The sequence below is a fragment of the Geotrypetes seraphini genome, chromosome 1 (assembly GCF_902459505.1).
Source record: "Geotrypetes seraphini chromosome 1, aGeoSer1.1, whole genome shotgun sequence".
NCBI lineage: Eukaryota > Metazoa > Chordata > Amphibia > Gymnophiona > Dermophiidae > Geotrypetes > Geotrypetes seraphini.
This window is the reverse complement of record NC_047084.1, coordinates 480,990,760-481,004,431: the sequence shown is the minus strand read 5'-3', so window position 1 is coordinate 481,004,431 and position 13,672 is coordinate 480,990,760.

Below are 13,672 nucleotides of genomic sequence, written 5' to 3'. Positions count from 1 at the left end.
ACTGCAGCTCCTTGTGACCCTGGCCAAGTTACTTAACCTTCCATTGCCTTAGATGCAAAATCAGTAATTGTATATAATACATATACCACTTTAATGTAACCTTGGTTTACGAGCATAATTCGTTCCAGAAGCATGCTCGTAAACCAAAATATTCATATATCAAAGCGAGTTTCCCCATAGAAACTAAGGGACACTCGCTTGATACGTTCCCACCACCCTCACCCCCCAAGGCCAGCGACGCTGCTCTACCACCCCCCCCCCCGAGAACCGGCATTGCTCCCACCAAAGGCCCCCCCCCCCCCGTGATCCAGCCCTCCCCCCCCCCCCCCCCCGCGATCCGGCACCCTCCCTCCCGCGATCCTGCACCCCCCCTCGCCGCAATCTGAAATCCCCCAGACCCATCCGAACATGCTTCTTACTTCCATCTGGCCACCGGCATGTCCTGTGTGTTGGTGCCGGTGCCCGAAGATCTGCCTCCTCTTCTTTGCTGGGCCTGCTCAAGGCCTGCGAGTTCATGCTCTCTCCGAGATTGAAAACCTTTACCCTTCCCCCTACCCCATGTAAGTCTATTTTTGTTCTGTTTTTGTCTTTTGTTTATTTTTAATTTTTATTGTACAATGCTTTGCAATGTTATGTTAAGCGTTTTATCAAATTTTAATAAACGATAAACTATTATAATGTTTTTAACTTCTTGTGAGAGGTGTGAGTGTTTTATGACACAAACAAGACTAACAGTTTTAGAAGGTTTGTTACCTATCTTGAGTAAGTCCTCTCTATGATGTAATGTGGAGCAGTTGTAGCCATTGTTAATGTCTGATAAAGGGTACCCTCTTTGCATAAATTGGTCAGACATGATAAGAGCCTCTGGTTTGGAGCATAATCTCTTCAATCTCAACATCTGACTGTATAGTAGATTTATTTTGAGCTGATTTTGGTGAAAGCTGGAATAATGGAGGTAACTATTCTTGTCAGTTGTTTTTTTTTTTTTTATAAATAGTTGTCTGAAAAAGTACCTGTCTTTCTGTATCAAAATATCCAAAACAGGGATATGGTCCTTATTAAATTCCATTTTAAACTTAAGATTAGTGTCACATGAGTTCAGCCATTCGTGAAACTGTTGTAATTTATTGATATCACTTTTCCAAAGAATGAAAACATCATCTATGTATTGCTTGTATATCCTCACTTCATTTTCAAAATTATGTTCCTGGAAAAATTTCCTCTCGAATACAGCCACGTATCTGGTGCGATATCTGGCACCATAGATGTGCCCATGACGGTTCCCTTGATTTGTAGGTAAAATTGATCTTCAAATCGGAAGTAATTTTCAGTAAGCGCTATGGTGGCTAGTGTCAAAATGAATCTGTTTGGAATCCGGTTATGATTGTCTTTATTTTGTAAAGTTTGTTGTATGACCTCTATTGCTTCCATCTGTGGAATGTTAGTATAGAGGAATTCTATGTAATGTAATGTAATGTAATTTATTTCTTATATACCGCTATATCCGTTAGGTTCTAAGCGGTTTGAAGAAAAAATACATTAAGATTATAAATGAGAAGTAAGAAGGTACTTAAAAAATTCCCTTACTGTCCCGAAGGCTCACAATCTAACTAAAGTACCTGGAAATTAATAAAGAAGAGAAAATAAAGATGGTTGAAAAAAGAAAAATTCTATGTGAACTTATAGGATGGAAATTAAACTGACAGTGAAGAACTGTATGAAAAATACATATGGAATGCAGTTAGAGAGGGTAGGTTACAATCTATTTATGGTATTTGTTTAATTGGAAGGTGTTAAGGTGGGTAATTTGGGGGAAGGTTATCTGAAGGTAGGTGAATCTTCTGGAGGTAAAAGAGGAGGGGTTAAGATATTTGGATGAATTTTTTGAAAAGCAGGGTTTTGATTTCTTTTCTGAATGTTTTGAAGTTGTCTGATATTGTCATAAGATTGGAGATGGAATGGTTGATTTTTGCTGCTTGTGTTGCCAGAAGGTTGTCAAACATTTTCTTGCGTTGTGTGCCTTTGAGTGGGGGGAAGGCGAAAGGGTTCGAGGTTCTTCTGTGTCTTGAGGTGGAGATTTGGTTTAAGCGGTTGTTTAGATAGGAGGGGGAAGAGCCGTGTAATGCTTTGAATATCAGGCAGTGGAATTTGAATTGGATTCGTGCTTGTATGGGTAGCCAGTGAGAATCTAAGAAGGCAGTTGTTATGTGATCATATTTTTTGAGTGAGTAGATCAATCTGAGGGCGGTGTTTTGTATGGTCTGGAGTTGTTTTATCATAGTGGCTGGACAAGGAAGATATAGGGAGTTGCAATAATCCAGCAGACCTAAGACTAGGGATTGGACGATTAGTTTAAATTGTGCTTGGTCAAATAATTTTCTGATTTTACGGAGATTTCTCATGGTTAGAAAAGCTTTCTGGGTTGTTTTGTTGATCTGGGGCTGCATTGTGCAACATCTGCCTATCGTAACTCCTAGGAGTTTTAGTTCGGGTTGTATTGGGTATTTGGTATTTTTGATTTTCAGTTCAGTGATGGTAGGAGTTTGAGCTTTTTCGAGCAAAAGGAATTTTGTTTTTTCAGAATTTAGTTTTAGTTTGTGATCCATCATCCATTTTTCTACTGTGTCTAAGGTTGTTTCTAGCTTTGTTGTGGTGGTGGTCTCTGATGGGTCGAAGGGGAGGATTATGGTGATGTCATCAGCATAGCTGAAAGATGTGACATCTAGGGTATCTAAAGTGGCTCCTAGGGAGGAGATAAAGAGGTTGAAGAGCGTAGGTGAGAGAGGTGATCCTTGTGGAACTCCGCAGGGATTTGTCCATGGTTCTGATTTGATATCATTGTATTTTACCCTGTAGGTTCTAGATTTGAGGAACCCCTGAAACCATTTGTAGATCTTGCCTGAGATTCCTATGGTGTCGATAATTTGTAGTAATAAGGTGTGGTCAACTAGGTCAAATGCTGCGGAGAGGTCTAATTGTATTAATATCATTTTTTTTCCTTTACTGATGTGTTGTCGGGCTGTATCTAGTAATGTGACAAGTAGTGTTTCTGTACTATGGTTAGTTCGGAATCCTGATTGTGAGGGGTGGAGTAGGTTATGTTTTTCCAGATATTCGGTGAGGTATTGTGCCACTAGGCCTTCTATTATTTTAACGTACAATGGTATTGAAGCGATAGGTCTGTAGTTGGAGGGGCTATCTATTGGGCCTTTGTGATCCTTTATGATTGGAGTGATTAAGATCTCTCCTAGGTCCTGTGGGAATTGGCCTTCTGTCAATGTGGTTTGAATCCATAGCATGAAGTTGGTTTTGAATGTGGTGGAGGCGTTTGATAATATGTAGGTGGGGCAATTATTTAGGTCACTGGAAGCATGGCTGTATTTATTGTAGAGTCGGTTCATATCCGACCAGACTAGAATTGGGAAATCGGACCAGCTTCTGTCTGCTATGATGGCTTCGCTAGTTGATGGGTTTGTTGTTATCTTTTCTAGATGGGTGTGTGTGTTGATGAATGTAGATCTGATATTGGTGATCTTGTTTTTGAAATGGTCTGCTAGGTGGATGGCTGTTGGTGGGTGGATACCTTGGGTGGAGAGGTAAGGTTTGGTATCTGTGAGGTTCTTTACTAGATTAAATAGCTTTTTTGTGTCTGGGGTTTTTTTGCCTATCATTTTGGAGTAGTAGGCTTTTCGTTTTTCCTTGAGTTTGGTTTTGTATTGATTAATTTGGTATCTCCATGCAGTTTTAGTGTGTTCTAAACTCTTGTTTTTTTTCCAGATTCTTTCTAGTTGTCTGCAGAGCTTTTTAGATTGGAGAAGTTCGGCGTCGAACCATTTATCAGAAGGTCTGCATATTTTGAATTTTAGTTTTTCTGGGGCTAGCTCATTTAGAATGGTTTCGCTTATGGATCTCCATTGGGATATAAATTCGTTGGGAGCTATGTTGGTGGTGGCGTGGTCTGCTTTATCCCAGAATATGGAGGGTTCGATTTTTTGGCGTGTTTTGAAGGAGGTTTTGAAGGGCTCATTTTGCTAAGGTGCATTTGGGCCTAAATGCACAGATTAGCGTGCGCTAAAATGCCATGTGCACTGGACCTTAATGCCAGCACTAAGCTGGCGTTATTCTAGAAGCATACCATGTGGTTTAGCGCACAGTAATTTCACGCTTGCGCTAAAAACGCTAGCGCACCTTAGTAAAAGGAGCCCATAGTGACCAAGATTTAATCTTCTAAATCAGCATCAAATTCGTCAAGAATCGAGATCATGTGTGATGAGTCCCTAACGTATGATGGAGCATTATGGTGAGTTGTATTAATATAATACTATGTAATAATAATAGGAATAAAGTGCATAATATAAAATGTAATAATTATATTTACATTATAATTATTAATGATATAATATACAATTTATTGATTATGCACTTGAATCCCTCTTCCTGTCTTTGGAAAAATTGTCTTGCATGAAATCAGTCCGCGGTGCAAAAAAGGTTGGGGGCCATTGCTTTAAAGCACATGAGGAAAAGTTACCCCATCCTGGTTAGAGAAAAAAGTACACTTTACATCAGCAAGAAAAGATTTTTATTGTCTAAAGAAATAGTAATAACCACTGCTACATTCTCAAAGACCTACATGGAAACCCCAAATAAAGATAAATTTTTTCAACTCATGCTAGCTTGGTAGATCAGACTTATCACTTTAAAAGTTACCTTTAACTAAATTAGCACAGAAAGGAAGCAGTGGAATAATCATCCCAGGGGAAATTTTTAGAGGCCCAAGTAGGTGAAAAGACTTGTGCAGTTTTCTATGCATAGACCTGACAGGTAATTTTAATAGACAAAACAACCCAGAGATTTATACCTAATTCTGCAGTAGAGGATATGATGGGAACTCACATTCAGGTTGGAAAATGACATTCAGCATGTGTACTTTACCCTCCAACCCACCCATTAAGAATGTTTTTACAAACTGTGGATAAAGATATGCATTTTGTGAACTCCAGATATACTATTTAATCATTCTGAGAAGGGCAACTTTCAGAGGGTCCATCTTGCATGGGTAACTGGGTTTGAATACTATCTTCTACTGCAAAATCCATTGAGTGCACTCGCATTCCCTTTCTACTGTATATGATTAACAGCCATCAGGTGCTTTATTTCTCAGGTGCGTCACAGAGTGGTTGCAACTCATCGTCTTCACAGCCTTCGTCGCAGCATTTTGTCATTAGTTCCGTTACTTCTTCTGACCTGATGAAACGCAGGGTTTCTGTTTCACTCTGCACGTTCGGTACCAACAAGTTTCCTTTTACTATAGAAAAAAAAAATACAAGAATGTCACCTGATATTAAAGAGTGATTTTGTAAGTATTGGCAGAGAGGTACATAGATAGGAAGTTGAGGTTCAGTCATCTAGAGGGATATTTTCACTAGCCCTCCTAGCAGTATGCAGAGGTTTTTAAATTTCATTTTGTATTCATTTCGTTGTTTGGAGGGTTTTATCTTTTAAATACTGTAGTTGTTTATTTTATGTGAATAGTGAAAAACTGTTTTATAATGGAGGGGCAGCAAAAAGCCAAACATGTTATTTGTAATTTCTGAAGAAGACAGGTTACGCTAAAAAGCTCATCATAAAATACATTGAGTTAGTCCAATAAAAAAGGTATCGCATTATTTCCATTGTTATTTGTTTTATTTCTTTATATTAGCTTGAATTATTTTTAACTGTCTTGTATTTCCACTATGATTTGCCCGCACTGATTATAAGAAACTCAGAATACAAATAAAAAATTTTAATCAGTTGGTTGGGGGAGCGATTGTGTAGCTAGGGATTGGCCATAGGCATTAGAATGGGGGAGGGGGCCACAATTGCCATGGCCTCCCCCCAAATTGCCAATGCTTAAGTTCCCCAAATTTACCTCCTCTTCTTTCCTCCCTCCCTCCCCCAGCGGGACCCTGCGGCACCATCAGCTCTGGACCCCCACATCTACCCACTAGTGCTGCCCGATTCACCTGACATCAGAGGAGGGGTTGGACCGTGGCAAAGGGAAATACTGTGGAGGCCGACTGCAGCCTGCTAGCATCACTACAGCACTGGTGATCTTCTGCAGGTTCCTATAATTAGCTGAAGGTGAGACCGGGAGGCCGGAGGGAAGCTAGAGGACGCTAGAAAGAGGGAGGAAATATGCAGGTCTTTGAGGAAGCCCTGGTGTAGAAGTACACAGAGAGAGGGGGGGAGGCAAGGGGGGGGGGTCCAAAGAGCCATGCATATGCCGGACTCAGTTGGAGGGAGGGGGGAAAAGGAATAATGGGAGGGAGGGAAGGAACAGAAAGGGAGAGAAGTTGGACACAAGGGATCTTGTAGAGGGGGGAGGATAGAGATAATAGATAAGAGGGTAGTTGGGAAGAGAAAGAGAAAGATAGTGGATCATGGGGTGGTGGGGAAGGAGGAGTAGATGCTGGATGAAAGAGTAGTTGAGAAAAGGAGAGATGATGGATCTGGGGATGGTGGGGTCCATCGCTGCAGCTGTGGAGATGGAGACGAAAAAAGGAAATATGCCAGACCTCCAGGATAGGGAAGGGAAATGGAAGGGAAGGGAAGGACAGAGATAGAAGATGGATGGTTAGCACAGAGAGAGCAGAAAATGACAAATGTGAAGGAGACCCTGGCAAGCGACTTATCAGAAGACAACCAGAGCCTGGGACCAACAAGATTTGAATAATGACTAAACAACAAAAGGTAGAAAAATAATTTTATTTTCTATTTTGTGATTACAATATGTCAGATTTGAAATGTGTATCCTGCCAGAGCTGGTGTTTGACCACGAACGTGAGCTAGGATTTAACAGAGAGAGGAGGAGCCCAAGACATCCCCGTGCATCACATGATGCACCAGGGAGGGTCCTAAGGCCCAGTGTTATCAGTGAGAGAGGAGGAGCAGGAGGTGTTTTCAGTACCTCCTGCTCCCAACTAGGTGTCTGGAGGGGGAGGGGGGCCTCCGGAGGCAGGAGGGAGTGGGCATCCCTTCTGCCATTTGTTTTAGGTTTGGGTGGGTCACCGTGTTTGTCGGGGGGGGAGGCACACGATTGTCTGGGGTCATTAGGGGAGGGCATGCTGCAGCAGTGGGCGATTTTTTTCATTTTTTTATGAGACAGATATTTTTGGTGTGTAATACACACAAAATATCTGTGCCTTTGGAAAAAAAACAAAACAGGCAGACCTAGCGGTAACTCAGTTACCAACTGGCTAAGAACAAATCGGTGCAGTATTTCAATTATACACAAGACCTCAAACTCCCAAGTCACTACTGAAATTGTACTTCGTGTCCTTAATGGGGTGAAGTGTTCATCATCGGTCTTGTACCTAGATTCATTATTTAGCACAGGCAAAAAGTTTTTAATCTGATATGGTAGAATAATTCATATATAGAAGAGCACTTAACTTTAGCCCGACGGCTACCCAGCCATTTCACTGGTAAGTTTCCTCAGGGGCTGATACTCTAAAACATCACACCTCTGTCTTCTAAGTAGATGACCTAAGGGACACGGATTCCCTCCTTCCAGCTGGCCTACCTTGTCCAAAAACCAACAGGTCTACAACAATTGGGTTTTAGGATCAGTAAACCCGAAGCTAAATAGCCAAGCGATGCAAGTGAATCAATCGCTTGGCTATTTTGCAAGGAGTTTTACTATTTTGCATGGGTTGGATCGGATCGGAAAATGGGTGATCAAGAGGAAAATCACGCGGTGGGCCATTTAGTGAACCGTTCAGTTAGCAGCAATCGTCGCTATATATGTGAAAACATGTTTAGCGAAAATCGTTGACTTTAGTGAATCTAGCCCTAAGTAGTGCGCATAACTATTTTAATTAATTCCAATTAGCAGAAATTATGAGTGCTAATTGTCAATTAGCACCAATTAGGCTTCTTAATAAATTAAGTGGTACATGCAAATTGGCAGTATTGTGCATGCATAATTTAATAAGAATAATAATAACTTTATTTTTGTATACCGCAATACCACAAGCAGTTCAGAGCAGTTTACAGAGGAAGAGATTGTACACAGACAGCGATGTTACAGAAAGAGACTTTCAAATTACATTAGCAAGCCAAGAGTAGTCAGGTATATTCGGAAGTATTTCAGAGATACAAGGCAAGAAAGGAGTCAGAGAAATTTATCAAAGAGATAGGTTTTAATTGATTTCCTGAAGGTTTGGTAGGAGGGTGAATTTGAGACGAGAGTGGTTAGACATTTATTCCATTTGCCTGCTTCAAACGACAGTGATTTATCAAGGAATCTCTTGTAAATACAGCCCTTCAAGATTGGGAAGGCAAACCGATAGGCATTACGTGTGCAAGAGGTACCTGGAAATTCAAAATGGTGCGAAAGGTAGATTGGGGATGAACCTGTTTTGGTTTTGAAGCAGAGGCAGGCAAACTTGAAGATGATTCTTGCCTCCATCGGCAGCCAGTGTAGTTTTCTGTAATAGGGGCTTACGTGATCTGACTTTTTGAGACCATAAATTAGACGGACGGCAGCATTCTGATTGACTCTCAATCATTTGATGGTTTTCTTAAAGGATCCTAAGTATATAATATTGCAGTAATCTAAGATGTTTAAGATTAGAGATTGAACCAGCAGTTGAAAAGAGAGGAAGTCAAAATAGTGTTTGATAGTATGAAATTTCCAAAGGGTGCAAAAGCATTTTTTGACCTGAGCATCAGTATGGTCTTCAAAAGTCAGGCATCAGTCCAGGATGACTCCAAGGATTTTGATAGAGGAATTAATTGGGTAATTTAACCTGTTTAATTTCAAAGAGGTATTTGTTAACTTGTAGTTAGGACTTGCCAAGAAAATTTTGTTTTTTTCTGGGTTCTATACAGAATTAAGGAGTCTGTGTATCAAGTATTGTCAAGCAGATTTGATAATGTGTCACTTGTTATGTTGAAAATGCACGGGTTAACTTTTTCAAATGTTCTTGTTTCCTTCTACAAGACTTTGAATGGTTTAACTTCTATTCATATCGTTCAACTAGCTCACATTCTCTCTATTGCCAGAACTAATCAAATAATGAATCAGCTTGAGTTAGATATTCCTTCTTTCAAATAAATTCATGTCGAGCAAGTATTAGAGGTATCTTATTCATATCAAGTGGTCTCCTTTTGGAATAATCTTCTATTAGATATAAGTTAGCAATCCTTTATTTTTATTTTCCTAAATATTCATAAATTTATCTCTATGATAAATACCTGACAAATGTTTAGTGTCGGGGGGGGGGGAGATCACTTATTTTATTTTTAACTTTTTTTGTATTATTTTAGAATTCAGGAGAAGATTCTCGGAAACCACTGTGCCTTTAATGATAGTCACTAAACCAGTTCCAGCTGGTTTAGCGTGGAAGTATTTTACCAGCCAATTCTCAAAAGGGCTCAGCGTGGTCTTTTCTGAGCTTCCTGACAGACTCCAACTCTGCCATGCAAATGTATTACAACAAGGTCATTAATATTTAAACAAGCACTATGGGTGATCCTCTATTATCTTATTTTCCTATATTTGCAGGCAACATTTTCCAGCAAGTTTGAGCTGTCGTAGCCTTACTTTCTGGTCAGTGCCTGAGCACTGATTGGTTCAGGCATTGACATAAAAGTAAGGCTCAGACCTGCCAGAAAATTTTTCACCGTCCCCCCAACAACCCCGGACACCCCCAGCAGAAGATATGCCCACTCCCTTCTGTTGCCGGTGATTCCCACTCCCAACAAACCCCCTGACATAAGGAATGTCCACACTCTCCTGGCATTGGTGATTCCCAACCCCCAACACACACCCCCTGGCAGGAGGGATGTCTCCTGCCACTGGTGATGCCCACTCCCAACACCCCCGTACCTTTCAGTCCATGGCTGCCCAGAGGAATGCCTACTCCCTCTGGCCAGCAGACCCACCTCATCAAAATGGTGGGTCTTCCCCTCCCTGATGCATCCTGGGATGCACCAGGGAGGGGCCTAAGACTCTGTTTGGCCCAGGTGTTTAAGGAGGGGCCTTAAGCACCTGGGACAATCATAGCCTTTGGCGCCTCGCAGGATACACCGTGGAGGGGAAGGCCTACCATTATAATGAGGTGGGCCTGCAAGGCAGAGTGAGTAAGCATCTCTCCAGCCAGCCATGGACTGAAAGGAACGGGGGTGTCGGGGGGAAAAGGTAAGCATCATCGGTGGCAGGAGGGAGTGGGCATCCCTCCTGCCAGGGAAGGTTGTTGGGGGTGGGAATCACAGGCAGCAGGAGGGAGTGGGGATCCCTCCTGCCGGTGGGTGGGGGGTGGGAATCACTGGCAGCAGGAGTGGGTATCCCTCCTGCCAGGGGGAGGGTTGTTGGGGGATAGGAATCACCAATGGCAGGAGGGGGGTGAGCATCCTTCCTGCTGGGAGTGTTGGGGTGACGGGAACCCTGGTGTCAGGAGGAAGACTGAGACAAGATGGCAGAGCAGTGAGAACTTTGTACTACATGCACTTTATGTTGAAATCTGTTTTTATTAAACAACAAACCATGTTATTGTAGATTTTAAATTTAGATGAAATAAATTGTGTTAGTTTTTAGGATATGAATTGAATTAAAGAAATCAATAAATTAAATATTTAATTAATTTTATGTTATGGTATTCTTGGTAGAGCAGTGAGCACGCCAATAAGTTCCCTTCAGCTGATACCCTATTTCCTACCGGTTTTACTCACTGTTTTTCGGTGGTAAAATTGGAAATAAAGATGCCAAAACGAAGAGGAAGAGTTGCTACTTCAGCCCAGCAGACGGAACTTACCTTGTTGCGGCAGGAGGTGATAATGAGCTTCCTAATATCTTCTCTCAGGGGCAAACCAGCTTTGCCAAATCAGAGCGAAATTTCGGCACTCGGAAGCAAAGATTCGCTCAGTCCCACAGGACCTGCCCGTCCTCTTCAACTGCAAGACTGGAGAGTATCAGGAGCTTTACAGGGAGGTGAAGCAACATGGAGCTTGAGAGCTTGCTGACTCCACTTGAAACTGCGGTTAGATTATCAAATGCAGAGAAGGTTTCGGAACTTTCAGCAAGTGCTGGACAGATTTTATCTGTCCCACCACTGGTAAGACCAGCTGTATTTACACTGGAGTCGATTTGGACTCCTTACATAAACTTTGTGCTGGAACCCTTCCCTAGGTCACTATTCAGGCTCAGAGACTGGAAAAAATGGAGCAGCAAATCAAGGCCCATGGGGAAAAAGTTGACCATTGGGAACAGCAGGTCCAAGGGTTACAATCCTCTCAGTCTTCTTTAATACAGGATAGATTATTGTTTGCAAGGAAGGTAGAAAATTTTGAAAACTACATTAAATAATAATAATAATAATAATAATTTATTTTTATATACCACCTAACCAGCAGTTTATAGTGGTTTACACAATAGGTACTCAGCATAAAATATAATAATATCATACATAATAAAATTCTAAGTAACTAATACAAGCATTAAAACTAATGAATAAGGAAAACACAATATAAACTAAAATAAGTATAGATTAAAAGATTAAAAGTACATTATAACTACATGATAATATAAAAATCAATAATGTATATTATATTGTTTAAATAAGTGAATTTTAAGTGAGTTTAAAGAATTAAAAAATAATATGTGAGTGTATTCTGCTCATGTGCTGATTACTATCACCGGCAACTCGTCACATGCAAATATAGAGACCCTCCATGAACCCCTTTTGCATGCGTGGGTTTTTGAGAATGACTCATCTTTTGCAAACCGTACTATGAATGTACTCTTGTAACTTGTTCTGGGTTCCTTTGGGAGGACGGGTTAAATAAATAAATATTTACGGCCATGACAGCAGCCCGTTGGATTTTACTGTGACGTTTTGAGAATCTTTCCCTCAGTTTGTCTAGGGATTAAGCGGATTAAAAAAGTCAAGATTAGATTAGAGTAGGGCTTCCCTATGAGAAATGACAGCACTTGAGAATGGATCAGGATAATGGACATATGACTCGGCATGAATGGGCAAATGTAAGAGTACGAGGGGTTGCTCACAAGGTCTCAGCCCAATTAAGAAGAAAATGGCATGGATATGGTTCAGTCAATGATCTGAAACAATGACTTTTTTTTTCAAATAATTTTTTCTTTATTGCATTTTAATTATTATATGATGACAAACATCATTCCACATGAGCAATAATATTGAAATTGTTACAAGCAATAATTTCAAAGAAAATAAACTATTTTTCCCATTGCTCTCTTATTAGTCCACAATGTACAGGAGAGATAGCTTTTCAGGCAAAATAATGCTCAGAATTTAGGGAGTTGGTTGGTTGGGCTGAAAACGTTTCAGCACCCCCTCATATGTAAATCCCAAAGAAAGGAGAGACTGGTGTGATATGATACAGACATTTAGATACTTGAAAGATATTAATGAACAAACATATCTATTTTTAAAGACTAGATGACATGAAATGAAGCTGCAAGAAGGTCTCTTCAAATTTGAAAGTGTAATAGCTGAGACGCATAATTCTACCAGTCCATTTCTCAAAGTATGAGACTCCTTTAAGTCTTATTGTAGAAAAGACCACTGATATATATGAATGTAAATTGTTGTCTATGTCATCTCTCCAAAATCTGACCTGGTTGGTTATTGTTGTTGTGTGGTGCTCACTGAGAACTCCTTCTTTCTTTCCTTTTTCTTCCTGTATGTACAACATACATCTCTGCTAATATTTTATGCTGGTTTTGTGCTACAGGTTTGACATGTTTCGGCTAGTTGTATAAAGTTTAGGATACGGTTATTTATGCAGGATTTAAAGATTTTAATGCAGCTTGTCTGTAACATGTCCAGTTAACATTTTTGTATTTTATGTTTCTCTTATGTTTATACTTTTTTCTTTTGACTAAAACCAATAAACTATTTGAACAGTAAATGGGACCAGTGAAAAAAAATATCAAAAATAGTAAAATAAAGCATCCTAATGGTAGCCCATAATGATAACTAGTCTTCTTATTGCTAGATATTTTTGAACTGTGCAAGCACTTCTGAAGACATTTACATTGCAAATGTTGAGATAAGGAACCTTGTAAGCCTGCAAAAATCAGAAGGGTTAGCATTGAGTTGTTCCATTATTGTAATGCCCCATGTACATTTTACATAGAAAATAAATACATGTGCGTGATGTCACCGCCTTGCATCCACACATGTTTGAATGCCGTCCCGACATTACTCATTGCCAGACGCTTTTCAAAATCCGGATAAAGTGCCGGGTTTTGAAAAGCCATCTGGATCCCCAGACATGTCCTCAAAAGGAGGACATGTCTGAAGAAATCTGGACATCTGGTATCCCTAGCCATGAAGGTACCCAAATTGATCAGATGACCACTGACCCTCTTCCACCCCCCCAAAGATCTGCATGACGCAGTATGTATCTGTCTCTATAACAGCTGCAGACACTATGACCAGTCATAGTAGAATTGTAAGCAGGACTCTGGAATAGCCTGGTGGGCAGTGCAGTGGACTGCAGAGAAGGGGACCCAGGCCCATATGCCACCTTAACTAGTACACTTGTGGTGGAAAGTGTGAGTCTACCAAAACTCACCAAATCCCCAATGTAGTGAGATATAGGTGACACCTGTAGGCATAAGGGCTATTGGAGTGGAAGTCAGGAGAGT